This window comes from Chiloscyllium plagiosum, unplaced genomic scaffold (genome assembly GCF_037043375.1).
Source record: "Chiloscyllium plagiosum isolate Xiang-an unplaced genomic scaffold, Cpla_swu_hap1 HiC_scaffold_6, whole genome shotgun sequence".
In the NCBI taxonomy this organism is placed as follows: Eukaryota; Metazoa; Chordata; class Chondrichthyes; order Orectolobiformes; family Hemiscylliidae; genus Chiloscyllium; species Chiloscyllium plagiosum.
In genome coordinates this window covers 94,251,483-94,269,745 of record NW_028270144.1, presented here as the reverse complement: position 1 = coordinate 94,269,745, position 18,263 = coordinate 94,251,483, and the positions used below count along the sequence as shown (strand labels likewise).

Sequence of the window (18,263 nt, the reverse complement as noted above, 5' to 3'; positions counted from 1 at the left end):
ACCCGGGTTCAATTCCCGCCTCAGGCGACTGACTGTGTGGAGTTTGCACGTTCTCCCCGTGTCTGCGTGGGTTTCCTCCGGGTGCTCCGGTTTCCTCCCACAGTCCAAAGATGTGCAGGTCAGGTGAATTGGCCATGCTAAATTGCCCGTAGTGTTAGGTAAGGGGTAAATGTAGGGGTATGGGTGGGTTACGCTTCGGTGGGTCGGTGTGGACTTGTTGGGCCGAAGGGCCTGTTTCGACACTGTAATGTAATCTAATCTAAAACTTGAACCTCTCACACTCACAACGCGCAGCCCTCCACTCCTTCTGCTCCAAACCCAACTTCACCATCAAATCAGTGAATAAAGGGGATTCAGTGGTAATTTGGCGCACTGACCTCTACACTGCTGAAGCCAGGCGCCAACTCGAAGACACCTCCTCCTACCACCACCTCGACTATGGCCTCAACCCCCAACACCAAACCATCAACTCGCAGATCATACACAACCTCATCATCTCAGGAGATCTTCCACCCACAGCTTATAAACCTTATACTTTGGGAACCCCGCAACACCCAATTCTACCTCCTTCCCAAGATCCACAAGCCTGACCACCCCAGTCGACCCATTGTCTCAGCCTGCTCCTGCCCCATCAAACTCATCTCCACCAACCTTGATATTGTCCTATTCCCCCCTTGTCCAGGAACTCCCCACACACATTCGGGACACCACGAACACCCTCCACCTCCTCCAAGACTTCCATTTCCCTGGCTCCCAATGCCTCATCTTCACTATGGGCATCCAGTCCCTCTACAGCTCCATCCGCCATGACCAGGGCTCCAAGTCCTCCATTTCTTCCTCTCCCGACATCCCCAACAGTACCCTTCCACTGACATTCTTGTTTTTTTTTGGCTTAACTGGTCTTCACCCTTAGCAGTTTCTCCTTTGAATCCTCCCACTTCCTCCAGACAAAAGGGTTGGCCATGGGCACACACATGGGCCCCAGCTATGCCTATCTCTTTGTCGGCTATGTAGAACAGTCCATCTTCCGTAGTTACACCGGCACCACTCCCCACTTCTTCCTCTGCTACACTGATGACTGCATCAGCGCCACCTCGTGCTCCCACAAGGAGGTTGAGCAGTTCATCAACTTCACCAACACATTCCACCCTGACCTTAAATTCACATGGACCATCTCTGACACCTCCCTCCCCTTCCTGGACCTCTTCACCTCCATCAACGATGACCAACTTAACACTGACATTTTTTACAAACTCACCAACTCCCACAGCTACCTGGATTACACCTCTTCCCACCCTACCTCCTGCAAAAATGCTATCCCATATTCCCAATTCTTCCGCTGTATCTGCTCCCAGGGGGACCAGTTCCATCACAGAACACACCAGATGATCTCCTTCTTTAAAGACCATAATTTCCCCTCCTATGTGGTTGAAGATGCCTTCCAACGCACCTCATCCACGTCCTGCACCTCTGCCTTCAAACTCCACCCCTCCAACCACAACAAGAACAGAACACCCCTGGTCCTCACCTTCCACCCCACCAACCACTACATAAACCGCATCATCCTCCAACATTTCCACCACCTCCAAATGGACCCCACCACCAGAGATATATTCCCTTCCCCACCCCTATCCACTTTCTGCAAGGACCATTCCCTTCGTGACTACCTGGTCAGGTCCACGCCCCCCACCAACCCACCCTCCCCTCCTGGCACCTTCCCTTGCTACCGCAGGAATTGCAAAACCTGCGCCCACACCTCCTCCCTCACCTCCATCTCAGGCCCTAAAGGAGCCTTCCACATCCATCAAAGTTTCACCTGCACTTCCACAAATGTCATTTATTGTATCCCTTTACAATGCGGTCTCCTTTACATTGAGGAGACTGGACATCTTCTCACAGAGCGCTTTAGGGAACATCTCCAGGACACTCACACCAATCAACCCTGTGGCCTGTCCTGTGGCCGAACATTTCAACTCCCCCTCCCACTCTGCTGAGGACATGCAGGTCCTGGGCCTCCTCCATCGCCACTCCCTCACCACCTGGAGGAAGAACGCCTCATCTTCTGCCTCAGAACACTTCAACCCCAAGGCATCAATGTGGACTTCACCAGTTATCTAATTTCCCCTCCCCCCACCTTACCCCAGTTTCAACCTTCCCAGCTCAGCACCATCCTCATGACCTGTCCTACCTGCCAATCTTCCTTCCCACCTATCCACTCCACCCTCCTCTCTGACCTAAAGCCTTCATCCCCACCTCCATCCACCTATTGCACTCTTAGCTACCTTCTCCCCAGCCCCACACCCCTCCCATTGATCTCTCCACCCTGGAGACCCCTAGTCTCATTCCTGATGAAGGGCTCCTGCCTGAAATGTCAATTTTCCTGCTCCTCGGATGCTGCCTGACCTGCTGTGTCTTTCCAGCACCACTCTAATCTTGACAATGATCTCCTGCATCTGCAGTCCTCACTTTCACCAATCTGGAAACAATTCTAGTGAACATTTATTGCCCTCCCTCCTTAGCAGTAATATCCTACCTGAAGAGAGGAGGCCAAATCTGGAAATACCACTCCAGGTGAGGTGTAACCAGGTTTCTATATAACTGAAGCAAGGCTTCATCACTCCTGTCCTCAAATTCGCTTGTGACAAATGTTAGATTCCATTAGTCTTCCTGCAATATGTAAGACCATAGCATATGGAATATAATATGAACAATTGTAACGTTATCTGCTTTTGTAGAAAAGAAGGAATCCTTCTTAAATGGTGAGAGGTTTGATTTGATTTGATTTATTATTACATGTATTTTGTTATGACATACAGTCAGAAGTGTTATAAAGTGTCACCACTCTCTAGGGCCATTTTAAAACACAGAAGTGTTAAGTGTTAAAAGTTAATTGCTTTGCCATGAGTCTGGTGGCCAGCCATGAGTCTCTTCCCTGTGTTGCTAACATTGGAACGAAAGTTCACTCTTCAGTGCTATCTCATTTCCACTGATGCCCTCACCACTATCAGTCATAGAATCATGCTCTTGACAGTGAGATGAGCTGGAATTCTCAGATGATTCTTCCAAAAATCTCTGTAGTCCACATTACTCAGACCTCTGTATCATTCTACCCTTAGTTCCTAATTACTTCAGGTCTAGAGATTTTTGAGACAGCATAAAGAGGATGGTTAACTTGAAGGTTACTATTTTCCGTACTCTTCCTTTCCAAGTGATCTCTTTCTCTATTTCCCTTGCATACTGATTTGACATTGAGTTCACTCCTTTTAGCTCATTCTCCTCCTGCGTCCTTTCTGTGTTTATTCCCAATGGTTAAATCAAATGTGTTGGTGAAACTGTGTTAGTTGACCTATTAACTCAAATTTTAGGGTTCCTGTTGCATCATTGCCAGTTTGCAAATTTTTAGTTAGTTATTAGTTATGCTTAGGGTGCAGGGGCACATCTACTTAGAGTCACAGAGTCATACACTATGGAAATAGACTCTTTGGTCCAACTAGTCAGTGCCCACTCTGTTCCCAAACCAAACTATTCCCACTTGCCTGCACTTGGCCCATATCCGTCTAAATCTTTCCTATTTATGAACTTATCAAATGTCTTTTAAACGTTGTAACTTTACCTTCATCCTTAGATGTGCTACAACAGCAAAATATGACAGATCCCTTCTCCCAGATTAGGGCCAGCATATTACAGCATCATTTTGTATAGAGGTCATTCTCCAATAACATGTTTCATCAATGTGATTTGGCTGTAATACAGTTCATGATTCGGGGAACGCTTTTTTAAAATGCGAACTCCCGTTGGCTTTTACTCGATTCTATTGTTGGCACTAGGTGTTGCTGTGCGCTGAAGACTGGACTCACGCCGATATTGCATGGTCAGTCAGCTCGCGCGCTTTGTGTGAAGTGTAATCAGTAATTTTTAATCCTGCTTTTTTATCCAAATCTCGCTGTGCTTTCCATGGAATGTTGACAGGAAGTATCCAGGTGAAAAAAAATCGCAAGTGGTGACTGTAAAAAAAAGGGTATCAGACTTGAGCAGAAGCTAAATGCATTTTCACTGTTATGAAAGAGCATGTGATATTGCAACACAAATAAAGGAATCTAAGCTACGCACCATTAGAGACAATGTGGAAAGAATTAAAGCAAGCTGCATTGCTTGCGCAAGTCTGAGTGCTAGCAAGTCTGAGAGATCATGAACAAAAGAACTTGAGGAGATGGAGCAGCTTCTAAGTGTGTGGATAGAAGATCAATCAAAAAAGTGAACTTGGACAACCATTCTCACCATAAAACAGAAAGCCTTATCAATTCATGAGGACTTATGGGGAAAAAAAGCTGAAAATCAAACTAAGCTGCATGCCTTCAGTGTGAGTAGTGGCTGTTCACTGCATTTAAGATCCATTACACTTTTCATAATGTGAAGTTGTGTGGCGAAGCTGCCAGTGAAGACGAGGAACGTGTACTGTTATTTCCTCCTGTGGTGAAAAAACCAATTTACCTTAGATCAAATCTTCAGTTTGGACAAGACAGGCTTATACTGGAAGTGAATACCATCCAAAACCTACATTTCTAAGAATGAAGCACAAACTCTAAGTTTTAAGGTTGCAAAGGACCATACGACTGTGTTGTTGAGCCAATGCTAGTGGAGATTTAAACCTTAAGCCTGTGGTGTATTCTGCCAACCCACGAGCCTTGAAAGGTTACCTTAAGTGCACTCTAGGTGTTTATTTCAGGTTAAGCAAAAGAGGTTGGATGATGGGGCAAATTTTGTCTGACCTTTTTGTTGATATTTTCAAGGATGTTTTTAGAAATTATTGCAGGGCAAAAATTTTGGAATTCAAGATTCGCCCCATTCTGGACAATGCACCAAGTCATCCTCCCACCTTCTGAAAACATCCTAGTATTTTTTCTACCTCCAAACACAACCTCTCTCGTTCAACCCATGGACCAGGGTGCAATAGCAGCTTTTAAAGCTTATTATTTAAGGTGCACATTCAGGAATGTTCTTCAATTTTGAAACAGCTACAACATTAAGAATGCTATTGTGCAGGCCTGGGGTGATATCGGTACGGACTGCTTACATGCAGTTTGGTGGAAGCTTCTCCCAGATTTTCTTCATGATTTTAAAGATGTTGAACTGTCAGAGGAGCTTCCAGCAATCAGGGAACATTGTGTTGCTCTTGCAAAACAAATTGGATTTGAAATGGAGACTGAGGATGTTGAGGGACTGCTTCAGTCGCTTTGTGAAGACCCCTCCACAGCTGATCTACAACAGCTTGTGGCTGCAGGGGAAACTGAACCTCTAGATGAAGACAACAAAATCCAGGATGCACCACCACGAGAACTTTCTACTTATCTTTTGTCTTCTATCCTGAGGGAAGTTGAGAAGCAGTTGCAACTCTTAGAAGACAATGACTACAATGTAGAATGCAACAGGATAGCAGTTTGAGGGATAAAGCTTTATCTGGCATCCTATGAACAGCTTCTTCATGAAAGACAAAAGATGGAAAAGTAGCGAAAACCAGAAGCCTTTTTAAGCCGACTTCCAAGAAACACTCTGAGGACAATGAACCACTTCTGGACTAAAAATATTTTTTCGTCATAACCCTGCACCCAGAACTGCACCTGAAAGTAATGATGATGCTGATAATGACCCTCCGCCCTGTCTTCATATGGTACTGAAACTCAGCAAACTCAGAAACCCCGTAAAGTGTTAAATCTAGTGTATTATTTCATAAAAATATATGATTTTAACATTTACTTAGACTGTGCTATCGTTTGTGTTAGGCTAACTACCATTTTTGTTTTGTTTTTTTACAGATAATTTTGGTGGTCTGTTCCCATCCCTGTGTTTCCCATAGGCCCCATTATTTCTATTGCACGAGCTTCTATAACACGAGATTGCACAAGAACGCAATACCGCGTTATAGCAGAACAGACTGTACAGTGATGAATCAAGGATAGCTATTGTAATACAACGCAATCTAAGAATGATACTTCAATAAATTTCAGCATGAACCTTAGTCTCCTACATTATGAGATTTAGACTTTTGCAAACTGACTTTGAAAATGCTGCACACTAACATTTCAATCAGACATAAAACTGTCATCCTATCTAACAAGGTTGAAGAGATTGAGCTCTCATGCTCAGCCATAAAAAATATGCAAATTCACTCTCATTGGTATGTTCTACAAAACATAATCAAACACTAGATTCAGGGTTCTCATGGTCAAAGCTTTAAAGGAGATGTCAAAAATTAAAAGAAAGTATGAAGAAAAAGGTGTTAATAGATCAATGAGAATTGGAGTTGAGATGCCTTGTCAATCAATGGAAACCATCCAATAACAATAAAATAGAATGAGGTCACTCTGTGATCTCAGACTTTGATTAAAATGTTGTGAGAAAGGGGGAGGGAAATAAAGCAAAACAGTCCATGCGCTGGGGCTATTGTTTGGACACAGTGCATGAGGGAAAACAAGTTAATAAGATGCTAAGGTGCTACCCACCAAATAGCACTGAGAACAATACTAGAGCAAAGAAAACAGACAGAAAGATGATCACTTAAAGTTTTGCTTCTTTCACTAGCAGCATGAATGTGACAAAAATCACTATGCAAATCAGTCCTCAACGTGCCTCACCAATGCAGATATCGCCAATGCTGCCAGTACTGTACTGGCACAAACTCAACTCCACCATCGCCACAAGTCCACTTTGGACCCAACTTGCTGATGTCGCTGGATTTTTTCTTGGGTCCAAACTCTCCTCCACTGCTACCTCCATGAATATTTACATATGCAAGCTGGGAACCTCACCTCCTCCACAGCAGTCATGAGTTGGTGCTAGGACTGCCTTGTAGATGCAGAAGCCACCAGGAACCCAAACTCACCTCTGACGCCACTGCAAGGCTGCACTGTGCTGGGTTTGAGTCCACACTGACCTACTCACCGACTGCCATGAATCCACCCTGGGCCCACCTGGTAACCAGCAAGTGTCCACATTGGGGCCACTCACCAACAGCATAAGTGTTGATGCAGGACCTACTTGCCGTTACTGATGCAGTCGCTGTGACCCAGCTCTTTAACAAGCAGTAAATAAAATGTAAGAGAGAAAAATGCTGTTCAGATTTTTGGGATATTGGGACTGGCTCTGGGGAAGGTGGGACTATTACAAATTGGGCAGTTTGTACCTGGCCGGGACTGGAACAAAGTCCTAGGGGGTGCTTTTGCCAATGCTGTTGGGGAGGATTTAAACTAATGTGGCAGGGGAATGGGAACTAAACAAGGAGGTTAGTGGACAGTAAATAGGTAGTAAGGCTTGTAAGGAACTCGATAATGAAGTCAGTGTGACTAAGGGGAAGAGTGGGCAGGGAGCAGATGATGAACACAAAGGGACTGGTGGTCTGAGGTGCACTGTTTTAATGCAAGAAGTGTAGATGGTAAGGCAGATGAATTTAGCGCTGGGATTCATACCTAGGAGTAGGTGTTACTATTGTTACTGAGACTTGGTTGAGGGAAGGGCAAGATTGGCATCTAAATATCCCAGGATATGGACAGAGCTCAGAAGTAGTAAGGGTGCAGTAACAATGTTGAGGTTGTACTGCAGGACTCTGAACAGCGAGCATGAGATAGAGGTACAAATATGTAAACAGATTATGGAATGATGTAGGAGCAACAGGGTGGTGGTGATAGGAGATTTGAAGTTTCCCAACATTGACTGGGATTCACTTAGTGTTAGAGGTCAAGATGGAGCAGAATTTGTAAGGAGCATCCATGATGGTTTTATTGAGCAGTATTTAAATAGTCTAACTTGGGAAGGGGCCATACTGGACCTGGTGTTGGGGAATGAACCCAGCCAGTTGGTTGAAGTTTCAGTAGGGGATTACTTTGAGAATAGTAATCACAATTCCGTTAGTTTTAGAATACTCATGGACAAAGTCACAAGTGGTCCTAAAACAAGAGTGCTGAATTGGGAGAAGACCAACTATAGCAAAATTCAGTGGGAGCTGGGGAAGATGGATTGGGAGCAGCTGTTTGAGAGTAAATCCACATTTGATATATGGGAGGCTTTCAAAGAGAGGTTGATTAGAGTGCAGGACAGACATGTCCCTGTGAAAATGAGGGATGGAAAGGCCAAGATTAGGGAACCATGAATGACAGGTGAAATTGTGAGATTAGCTAACAGGAAAAAGGAAACATATGTAAGGTTGAGGTGACTGAAAACAGAAGACGTTTTGGAAGAATATCGGCAAAGTAGGACCAATCTGAAATGAGGAATTAAGAGGGCTAAAAGGGGTGATGAAATATCTTTAGCAAACAGGGTTAAGGAAAATCCAAAAGCCTTTTATTCGTATATAAAGAGCAAGAGGGAACCTGGAGAAAGGATTGGCCCACTCAAGGAAAAAGGAGGAAAGTTATGCATGGAGTCAGAGAAAATGGGTGAGATTCTTTGCATTGGTATTCACTGAGGACAGGGACATGACGGATGTTGAGGCTGGGGATAGATTTTTAATTACTCTAAATCAAGTCGGCATAAGGATGGAGGAAGTGTTGGATATTCTGAAAGGCATTCAGGTGGACAAGTCCGCAGGTCCGGATGGGATCTACCTCAGGTTACTGAGGGAAGTGAAAGAGGAAATAGCTGGGGCCATACCAGATATCTTAGCAGCATCCTATGCAGCATCCCAGACGACTGGAGAATTGCTAATATTGCATCCTTGTTTAAAAAGGGTAGCAGGGATAATCCAGGTAATTATAGACTGGAGAGGCTGATGTCAGTGGTAGGGAAGTTGCTAGAGAAGATACCGAGGGATAAGATCTATTACATTTGGAAGAAAATGGGCTTATCAGTGATAGGCAGCATGGTTTTGTGCAGGGAAGGTCATGCCTTACCAACTTAATAGAATTCTTTGAGGAAGTGACAAAGTTTATTAATGAAGGAAAGGCTGTAGATGTCATATACATGGACTTCAGTAAGGTGTTTGATAAGGTATTCCATGGTATGCTGTTGGAGAATGTGAAATTACTTAAAGTCCAGAGTGTATGAGCTAGATGGATAGAGAACTGGCTGGGCAGCAGGAGACAGAGAGTAGTCGTGGAAGGGAGTTTCTTAAAATGGAGAACTGTGACCAGTGGTGTTCCACAGGGATCCCTGGTGGGACGACTGTTGTTTGTGATATACATCAATGATCTAGAGGAAGTTATAGGTGGTCTGATTAGAATGTTTGCAGATGACACTAAGATTGATGGAGTAGCAGATAGTGAAGGGGACTGTCAGAGAATGCAGCAGAATATAGATAGATTGGAGAGTTGAGCAGAGAAATGGCAGATGGAGTTCAATCCGGGCAAATGTGAATTGATGCATTTCGGAAGATCCAATTCAAGAGCGAACTGTACGGTAAATGGAAAAGCCCTGTGGAAAATGGATGTACAGAGAGATCTGGGTGTTCAGGTCCATTGTATCCTGAAGGTGGCTACGCAGGTCAATAGAGTGGTCAAGAAGGCATACGGCATGCTTTCCTTCATCGGACGGGGTATTGAGTACAAGAGTTGGTAGGTCATGTTATAGTTGTATGGGACTTTGGTTCAGCCACATTTGGAGTACTGAATATTTTTCTGGTCGCCACATTACTAAAAGGATGTGGATGCTTTGGAGAGAGTGCAGAGGAGGTTCACCAGGATGTTGCCTGGTTTGGAGCATGCGAGCTATGAAGAGAGGTTGAGTACATTAGGATTATTGGTATTAGAAAGATGGAGTTTGAGGGGGGACCTGATTGAGGTCTACAAAATCATGAGCAGTATAGACAGGATGGATAGCAAGAAGCTTTTTCCCGGAGTGGGGTCTCAAATACCAGGGGTCACGAATTGAAGGTGAGAGGGGAAAAATTTAAGGGTAATATGCGTGGTAAGTTTTTTTACGCAGAGAGTGATGGGAGCCTGGAACGCATTACCAGCGGAAGTGGTCGAGATGGAGACGATAGCACCAATTAAGATGTATCCACACAGATACATGAATGGGCAGAGAACAGAGGAATACAGATCCTTAGACAGGTTTAGATAGAGGATTTGGATCAGCACAGGCTTCGAGGGCCAAAGGGCCTGTTCCTGTGCTGTAATTTCTTTGTTCTTCGTTCTTTGTAAAATGAAAAAAAAAGACAAAAGAGAGAAAAAAAGTAAAAGGAAAAAGTGGAAAACATTTTGCTGTACATCGGGACCTCGGTGTCCAGGGTCATAAGTCACCAAAAGCTAGAATGCAGCTATTGCGAGCAATTAGGAAGCAAATGGCACTTTGGATTTCATCCCAAGGGGAATTCCATACAGGAGTACAAATGTCTTACTGAAACTATATAGATCATTGGCAAAACCGCATTGAAAGTATGATGTACAGTTTTGGTCTCCTTATCCAAGGAAGGATATATGTGCCATAGAAGGTGTACAATGGAGGTTCCCTGGGATGGTGGGATTGTTTTATGAAGAGATATTGAGGAAACTGGATCTTTATTCTCTAGGGTTCCAAAGAATAAAATATAGTACCATTGAAACTTACAAAATTCTTACAGGGCTTGTGGGGACATAGAAAGACAGCTTGGTCTCCTGGCAAGAGACTCAAGAACCAAGGAAATATAGCCTATCCATATTTAAGACTGAGATGAGGAGGAATCTCCTCACTTAGGATTCGATAAATCTTTGAAATCCTTTATTCCAGTGTCAGTGGGAGCTCAGTCATTGAGCACTTAAAAGGTAGAATTTCCACAGTCCTAGTGGACCATTAGGCTGCTTTCTCATTACAGAGAGAGGACTGGTGGTGGTTATCACAACTGCACCAGGTGTTGTGTCAAAAAACATAAGGGGCCTCCCCTCCTGGCACCTTCCCCTGCCACCGCAGGAATTGCAAATCTGTGCTGACACCTCCCCCCCTCACCTCCGTCCAAGGCCCCAAAGGAGCCTTCCACATCCATCAAAGCATCACCTGCACTTCCAGATGTCATTTGCTGCATCCGTTGCTCCCGATGCGGACTCCTCTACATTGGGGAGACTGGACACGTACTTGTAGAGCGCTTCAGAGAACATCTCCGGGACACCCACACTGATCAACTCCACTGCCCTGTGGCCGAACATTTCAACTCCCCTTCCCACTCTGCCGAGAATATGCAGGTCCTGGGCCTCCTCCATCGCCACTCCCTCACCACAGGATGCCTGGAAGAAGAACACCTCATCTTCCGCCTCAGAACACTTCAACCCCATGGTGGACTTCACCAGTTTCCTCATTTCCCCTCCCCCCACCGTACCCCTGTTCCAACCTTCCAGCTAAGCACCATCCCCATGACCTGTCCCACCTGTCAATCTTCCTTCCCACCTATCTGCTCCATCCTCCTCTCTGACCTATCACCTTTACCCCACCTCTATCCACCTATTGCACTCTCAGCTACCTTCCCCCAGCTCCACCCCCTCACATTTATCTCTCCACCCCTGAGACACCCAGCCTCATTCCTGATAAAGCTTTTGCCTGAAACGTCAATTTTCCTGTTCCTCGGATGCTGCCTGACCTTGCTGTGCTTTTCCAGCACTATTCTAATCTTGACTCTAATCTCCAGCATCTGCAGTACCCACTTTCTCACAGTAGATGAGGTGTTTGGATGTGCAGGAAAATCTCTGCCGGATGTGGAAGGATCTGTTGGTACCTTGGATGGAGGTGAAGGGGATGGTGTGGGCGCAGGTTTTATGCCTCTTGTGGTGGCATGGGAGAGTGTCAGGAGTGGAGGGTGGATAGGTGGGTGGCCTGGGCCTAACAAGCGAGTCATGGAGGGAATGGTCTCTGCCAAATGCTGATAGGGGTGGGGAGGGAAATATATTTCTGGTGGTGGGGTCTGACTGTAGGAGGCGGAAATAGCGTAGGTTAATGCATTTTATCTGGAGATTGGTGGGGTGGAAGGTGAGGACTGGAGGTTCTATCCTTGTTCCGGTTGGAGGGGTGGGTTCAAGGGCAGAGGTGCAGGGAGGAGATGAGCACATCTCCTCCACTTCTCGCACCTCTGCCCTTGAACCCCACCCCTCAACTGTAACAAGGATACCCCGCCAGTCCTCACCTTCCATCCCACCAATCTCTGGATACAACGCATCATCCTCCACCATTTCCACTACCTACTGTCAGACCCCGCAACCAGAGATATATTTCCCTCCCCACACCTATCAGCATTTGGCAGGGACCACATTTTCTGCGACTTCCTCGTTAGATCCACATGCCCCACCAACCCACCCTCCACTCCTGGCACCTTCCCCTGCCACTGTAAGAGGAGTAAAACCTGCGCCCACACCATCCCCTTCACCTCCATCCAAGGTCCCAAAGGATCTTTCCACATCCAGCAGAAATTGTTCTGCACATCCAAACACATCATCTACTGTATCCGTTGCTCCCAAATGGTCTCCTCGACATTGGGGAGGAAGGATGCCAACTTGTGGAACAGTTCAGGGCACATCTCCGGGATACGCACCCAACAACCCCACTGCCCTGTGGCCGACTACTTCAACTGCTCCTCCCACTCCGTCAGGACATACAAGTCCTGGGCCTCCTCAACTGCCAAATCCAAGCCACCTGACGCCTGGAGGAGAAATGCCCCATCTTCTGTGATTTAACCAGTTTCCTCATCTCCCCTACCCCACCATATCCTGGATCCAACCCCCAACTCAGCACAGCTGTCCTGAATTGTCCTACCTGTCCATTGTCCTTCCCACCTATCTGCTTCACCCTCCGCTCTGACCTATCACCATCACCCCCCACTTTCATCTACCTATTGCCTTCTAAGCTACCTTCCCCCTAGCCTCACCCCTTCCCATTTACCTCCCAGCTCTCTTGGGCCACTCCCCACCACATTCCTGACGAAGGGCTTACGCCTGAAACGTTGACTCTCCTGCTCCTCGAATGTTGCTTGATCTGCTTTGCTTTTCCAGTGCCACACTTCTTAATTTAGATCTATCTGAGTCTGAATTTTGTGCAGTGTTTGACATTGCATGTGTTGCTGGTGCCCATTCAACAGAGTTCTTTGCAAGGTATTGTCCTCATTTTGGGAAATGAAACCCGGTAAACCTGGTAGTTAATGCATTCCCCTATCCAGAGAATCGTTAACCATCTGATTTTCCTTCTTGGATTAACTCCAGGAGCTATCACATAATCCCATTGAGGGGACCTTTGATCTCATGAATGTCTGTCATGGAAGACAGCACCTCTATTGAAACAAGTACATTATACCTTGCAGTATCCTGGATGTTCAGACTAGGCAATTTCTTCCTTGCAATGACCTGACTTGCAGATCAGATAATGTTTATTTTTTGACTAGGTCCTGAATCTACAGGCATTGAACTAGTTTCCATGAAGTTGCAAACAGCTTATCTTCATTTTGTTTGAGCAAAATCTTCACTCTTTTTTACCTTTATCTTAATACTAATATGTGAAATGTGTAAACTCTTCATTTCAAATTGTTGATTAGATTGACCATCTTCATTCATATTGTTGGTAATTTTGCAGGTGAACAAGATATTGTCACATTCTCAGTTATGTTACTGGAGGATTTCTGCTTATTTAACATTATCTTTGTCACTGGTACTGATAATTCAAGACCAAAATATTGGTCTTGTGTCAGTTCATCATAGAGTCATATTCTTAAAGTCATAGAGCAGGGAAACACATCTATTGGTCCATGTCGAACATAATCCCAAACTAAGCTAGTCCCACCTGTGTGCGCCTGGCCCAAATCTCTCAAAACCATTACTTTTCATATACTTATCCAAATGTCTTTTAAATGTTGTAATTGTGCCCATATCCACCACTTCCTTAAGAAGCTCATTCCACACATGGACCACGCTCTGTGTAAAGGATTTGCTCCTCATGTCTTTTTTAAATCTCTCTCCTCTCACCTTGAAAATGTTTCTCCTAGTTTTGAAATCGTGCATCCTAGCAAAAAGACAACTACTTATTAACTCTATCTATACCTCTCATAATTTCATAGCCTTCTATAAAGTAACCCTTCAACCTCTCATTCTCCATCTGGCAATAAAATCAAATCTGCGGTATCAATGTATTCAGTGGGCTGCTTTGCGATATGAAATATTCGGCTAAAGATTGGCAAAAGGATCATGTAGATTAGATCATTTATTATCTAAAGAGAGAAAAACTTCAGAATGCTTTGGTGCAGTGGGATCTGGGTATCCCTGTGCATAAATCACAGAAAATTAGTATGCAGGCAATAAGGAAGGCAATTTATTTTGTAATTTTGGCATTTATTGCCAAAAGAATAAAGTATAAAAGCAGGAAAATGTCACTGTAACTGTACAAGGAATTAGTGAGATTGTACTGGAGAATTGTGTACAATTTTAGTCCCCTTACTTGAGCAGAAATGTAGTTGCATTTGAGTTGATTCACAGAAGGTTCCCTAGATTGATTCCAGAGATGAGAGGTTAGGCTGATAAAGAGAGATTGAACAATTTAGGCCTGTATTCTCTGGAGTTTAGAAGAGTGAGAGGAGATCTAATTGAGGTATAGAAAATGCTAAAGAGAGTTGACAAAGTAGATGTAGAAAGGATGTTTCCTCATTTGGGGCAATCTAGAGGTCATATTTTTAAGATAAGGGCTAGCAAGTTTAAAACAGAGATGAAAATAAATTACTTCTTTCAAAGGGTCAAGTATCCCTGGAATTTAGTACTCAAAGTGCTGCGGATGCTAGGACATGGAATAAGTTTAAGGAGGAGATAGATTTGTAATTAGTAATGGATTGAAGGGTTGTAGGGAGCAGTCAGGAAAGTGGTGTTGAGGCTGAGATTGTATTAAATGGTGGAGCAGGCTCAAGGGGCTGAATTGCTTACTCCTGCTCCTACTTTTTCTGTTCTTATTCTTTCTCTCAGTATCTGCATCTTCTGGCAAACTTTGCTGATTCTTGTCTTCTGTATTTTCTTCAGAGATGATAGGAATACAAAACACTTTCACCAGTCTGTAAACTCTGTGGTTACCTTCCAGTTGAAAGTATAAAACAATTCCTTTATGGAGACATAAGTACCCGCAATAGACCTTTTCTTCTTTTTGGGTTCCCTCATGATTTTAGAAAGCCTAATAGAGTCTTCTGCCCGTTGTCTACTTACCAATGATTGACAACAGTTTGTTTTTGAACCAGTTGTTCTTTTAGAACTGGTCAAACCCTTTCTGCCATTGCAAACATATTGAGGTCAAGACATGCCTGAAGGTTCAAAAATGAGAAGTAATGAATTTGAATTACATAAACATTTCAACTCTATTGAGTTCTTTATGTCATACTGTTACTTGTAGCATACCTTTACTCTTAAACATTATTCTGTCTGGCACATGTAAACCTATCTTTGTTGACTGTAACTTCTGATCCTTCAGCCGTGGAATTTGATCTGATAGGACAGTGCACTCATTCCTGCATCAAGCTGAAAATTAATGAGATGTCCATTGAACTAGACAAGTTCTGCAAAACTCGAGTTGGCTGAATGATGGCGTTCCCCTAGGAAAACCTTGGGCATCTTCCAAAAGAGAATGTTCTACCACGTCAAACTCTTTGTACAACTTAGCATTTGGATTTGTTCTGCTTTGAAACTGTGTGCTATTTTTGTATATCTTTACAGATGTAGCATTCTTTGTCATTGCTGGACACTGGTTTTGATTGGGAGTTTTTTGTTGTTTCACAGTTTGACACTGACTCTTAGCATCTGTTATTTGGCCCATTCTATGTTGGCTTATCACCTGTGTCTGAAGAGTAATACAAAGTGATATGCTCAGTTCAGAAGGCTATCCTTCTCATCTCAAGATTTGTCTGTATGTATTTGTTGTTTCTTTTTCTGTTTCCAGCACAATTTGAATAGCTTTCTCCAACATCAAATCTTGTTTGGACAGTAATAAAAGACGTCAGTAATTCTGTCTCTTTTGGACTTTGATTTCAAAACTCCATCTTTACAGTTTTCCACTAATCTGAACATATGATAAATTAATTATAAAGTCCCTGGATGCTGAACTCTTGTCTTAAATCTTAAACTGCAAGGATTTTGTTTGTTCCCAGTTTAAAGTAGTTAGGAAAAATCTAATACGACTTCTTCAAAAGTATCTGTGCCTTTTATATTTTGGCAATTTATAATGTCACCCTCTATAGGTTCCCATTGAAAACAATAGTGTATTTACTTATTCAACAGGAGAGTTTAATTTGAAAGCAATTCTAAGTCTGAAAAACTGTTTTCCTCGTGAAGTTCAGTTTTGTGTTCTGTTTGGCCCATCTCTGACATCATATCTTGATGGCAATGTCATTTCTCTTTCTACTGCTTAATGAGGTAATTTAATTTATTCCTTTGAAATTGTTTTGAATCTGTAGCATATCATTCCTGCTTCATATTGATTACCACAGGGATTTAATGATTCTGCAATAAATGTAATAAATGTTGGTAGTTTTAAAGCTGTTAATCTATCATTAAACAAATATTTTGTTTTTGCAGTTCTCTTGTCTTAAATACTTTTAAATGTTTAACCTCTACAATGAAAGCAATGTTACTGTATTTTCTTTGCAAGCTTTTTAACTTCTTGTATTTCATAAATCTTTTATGTATTACAGCAACATTGTAGTGGTTTCTTATTTTAAGTTATTGTTATGCAGCAACTCTGTATCTCTGTATTGCTTGCTGGTGATTTTCCTATCTTTATTTTTCTAAACAAAATGGTAGTTTCCTGCCTTCTAAAATTTTTTTAGCTTCCTGCAGCCAAGACGGAGGTCACCCCCACCATTCGCAGTGCAAAACAGAAAGCATGTTCCTGATACATAATTTTTAAGTAAACTTTGTGGATGTGGCTTTAACAAATCTATATTGAAATCATTGCTAATCTTCAGAATGTCCTGGTCTTATCACAATCTAAGCATTCTTCTAGTGATCTTTGCCCCGAAACTCCTTGTTTTCAAAATTGTTTAAGTTATCCTTTTGCCACCTTAAAAGGACAATCTTTCTGTATTCATTTATTTTCCAACTTTTTGCTCCTCGAGTTGAGATTCTGCCTCCTAGTCTGAGTATTTCTTTCCTATACTTATCTGAAAGTACATCCTGGCTTTCACCAAACTCACATGATCAAAAACATTGTAAGGCATGATTTTCAAGACCACTTCTTGTTGTTGGAGTTGGTTGCATCAACACAGGAACAGTGACACTGGAAATGGAAGTCATGTCTATGCACTTTCCCTCAGTCACGATTGAGCATCACTCTATCACCCACAAGCCTCAGTCCATCATGGTCACCTTGTCCTCAGATAAGTTTCCACTCACCCTTTTGTCAGCCAGAACCAGCTATTAACAACTTTACCTCCGTGACCACAGTAGCACTCCCCAACCCCAGTCTAATCTGTAACCTTCAACCTGCCATCCATTATATCTAGTGGGCTCTCTATTATCACTGAACCTCCCACAGTTACTATCAAATTTCAGGTCTTCAGAAATAATTATTCCAGTGGAACCGTTACTCTTCCCACAAACATGTTTCACCAGGTTTTCGATATCAAACTTACCTTTATGGACCAGATACCTCCTCTGTTCACCATGAGAATCATATGACTGAAAATCTTTGTACCTATGTAGCTCCACCCTTCTTTAATGTCTTCTTTCCATTTCATCTTCTGACCTTTGCAGGATCTCAGTTGAATGAGGCCCGTGGGTCATGTACTATAGGTATTATTTTAGGGGAGGACTGTAGAGATGTGAACATATCTCACTATAGTTCCCATTCATTTATCATGTCTCTTAAGATGGGCTCTGTGAACTCCATCCAGCCCAAACAGACCTCTTCCCACTTTGAAGAATTATGCTTTTGAACATACTGCATTTTGTGGACCAACTAAGCAAAACTGTTCCTTGATTTTCTTACATCCCTTTTCCCCTCATTAACCAAGATTCTATAATCATCACCTTTCATCATCCTTCTCTCCACTCTGAGTCTAGACCCATCATTGACTACATGCCCACTTTGACCCTGAACCATCTGCTTATCCATGTCACTTATTTTGTTAGATTCTGAGACCACCCTCCCAAGAGACCATCTGATACCCAACTGCAATCTTGAAACTCCTACCCTAACATATCCCACGATGACTGTTCCCTCTGCTGCATGGTACCTTCAGTTCAATCGCTACCATTGACAGCCCCTTTATTTAGGACCACTCTCTTTGGCCATTCCTATTGAGAAAGTCCATCCCCTCTCCCAAGATATCCATCACATCTATGCTAGAGGACATACTT

General features: G+C 43.3%; 1 protein-coding gene, 1 long non-coding RNA gene and 1 pseudogene across 4 annotated transcripts in view; 2 read left to right on the top strand and 1 right to left on the bottom strand.

Annotated features, from left to right (window-relative positions):
• Positions 1 to 16,482, top strand: part of LOC148149811 (uncharacterized) — a 90,062-nt gene extending 73,580 nt beyond the window's left edge. The window contains exon 5 of the long non-coding RNA XR_015757452.1: positions 15,382 to 16,482. This is a non-coding gene — a long non-coding RNA (uncharacterized LOC148149811). The remainder of the gene's footprint in view (positions 1 to 15,381) is intronic.
• The window catches only part of LOC122550791 (relaxin receptor 1-like), a 159,039-nt gene that overhangs the window by 84,586 nt on the left and 56,190 nt on the right, over positions 1 to 18,263 (bottom strand). The window lies entirely within an intron of this gene.
• On the top strand, positions 2,692 to 5,803 carry LOC148149812 (uncharacterized; annotated as a pseudogene).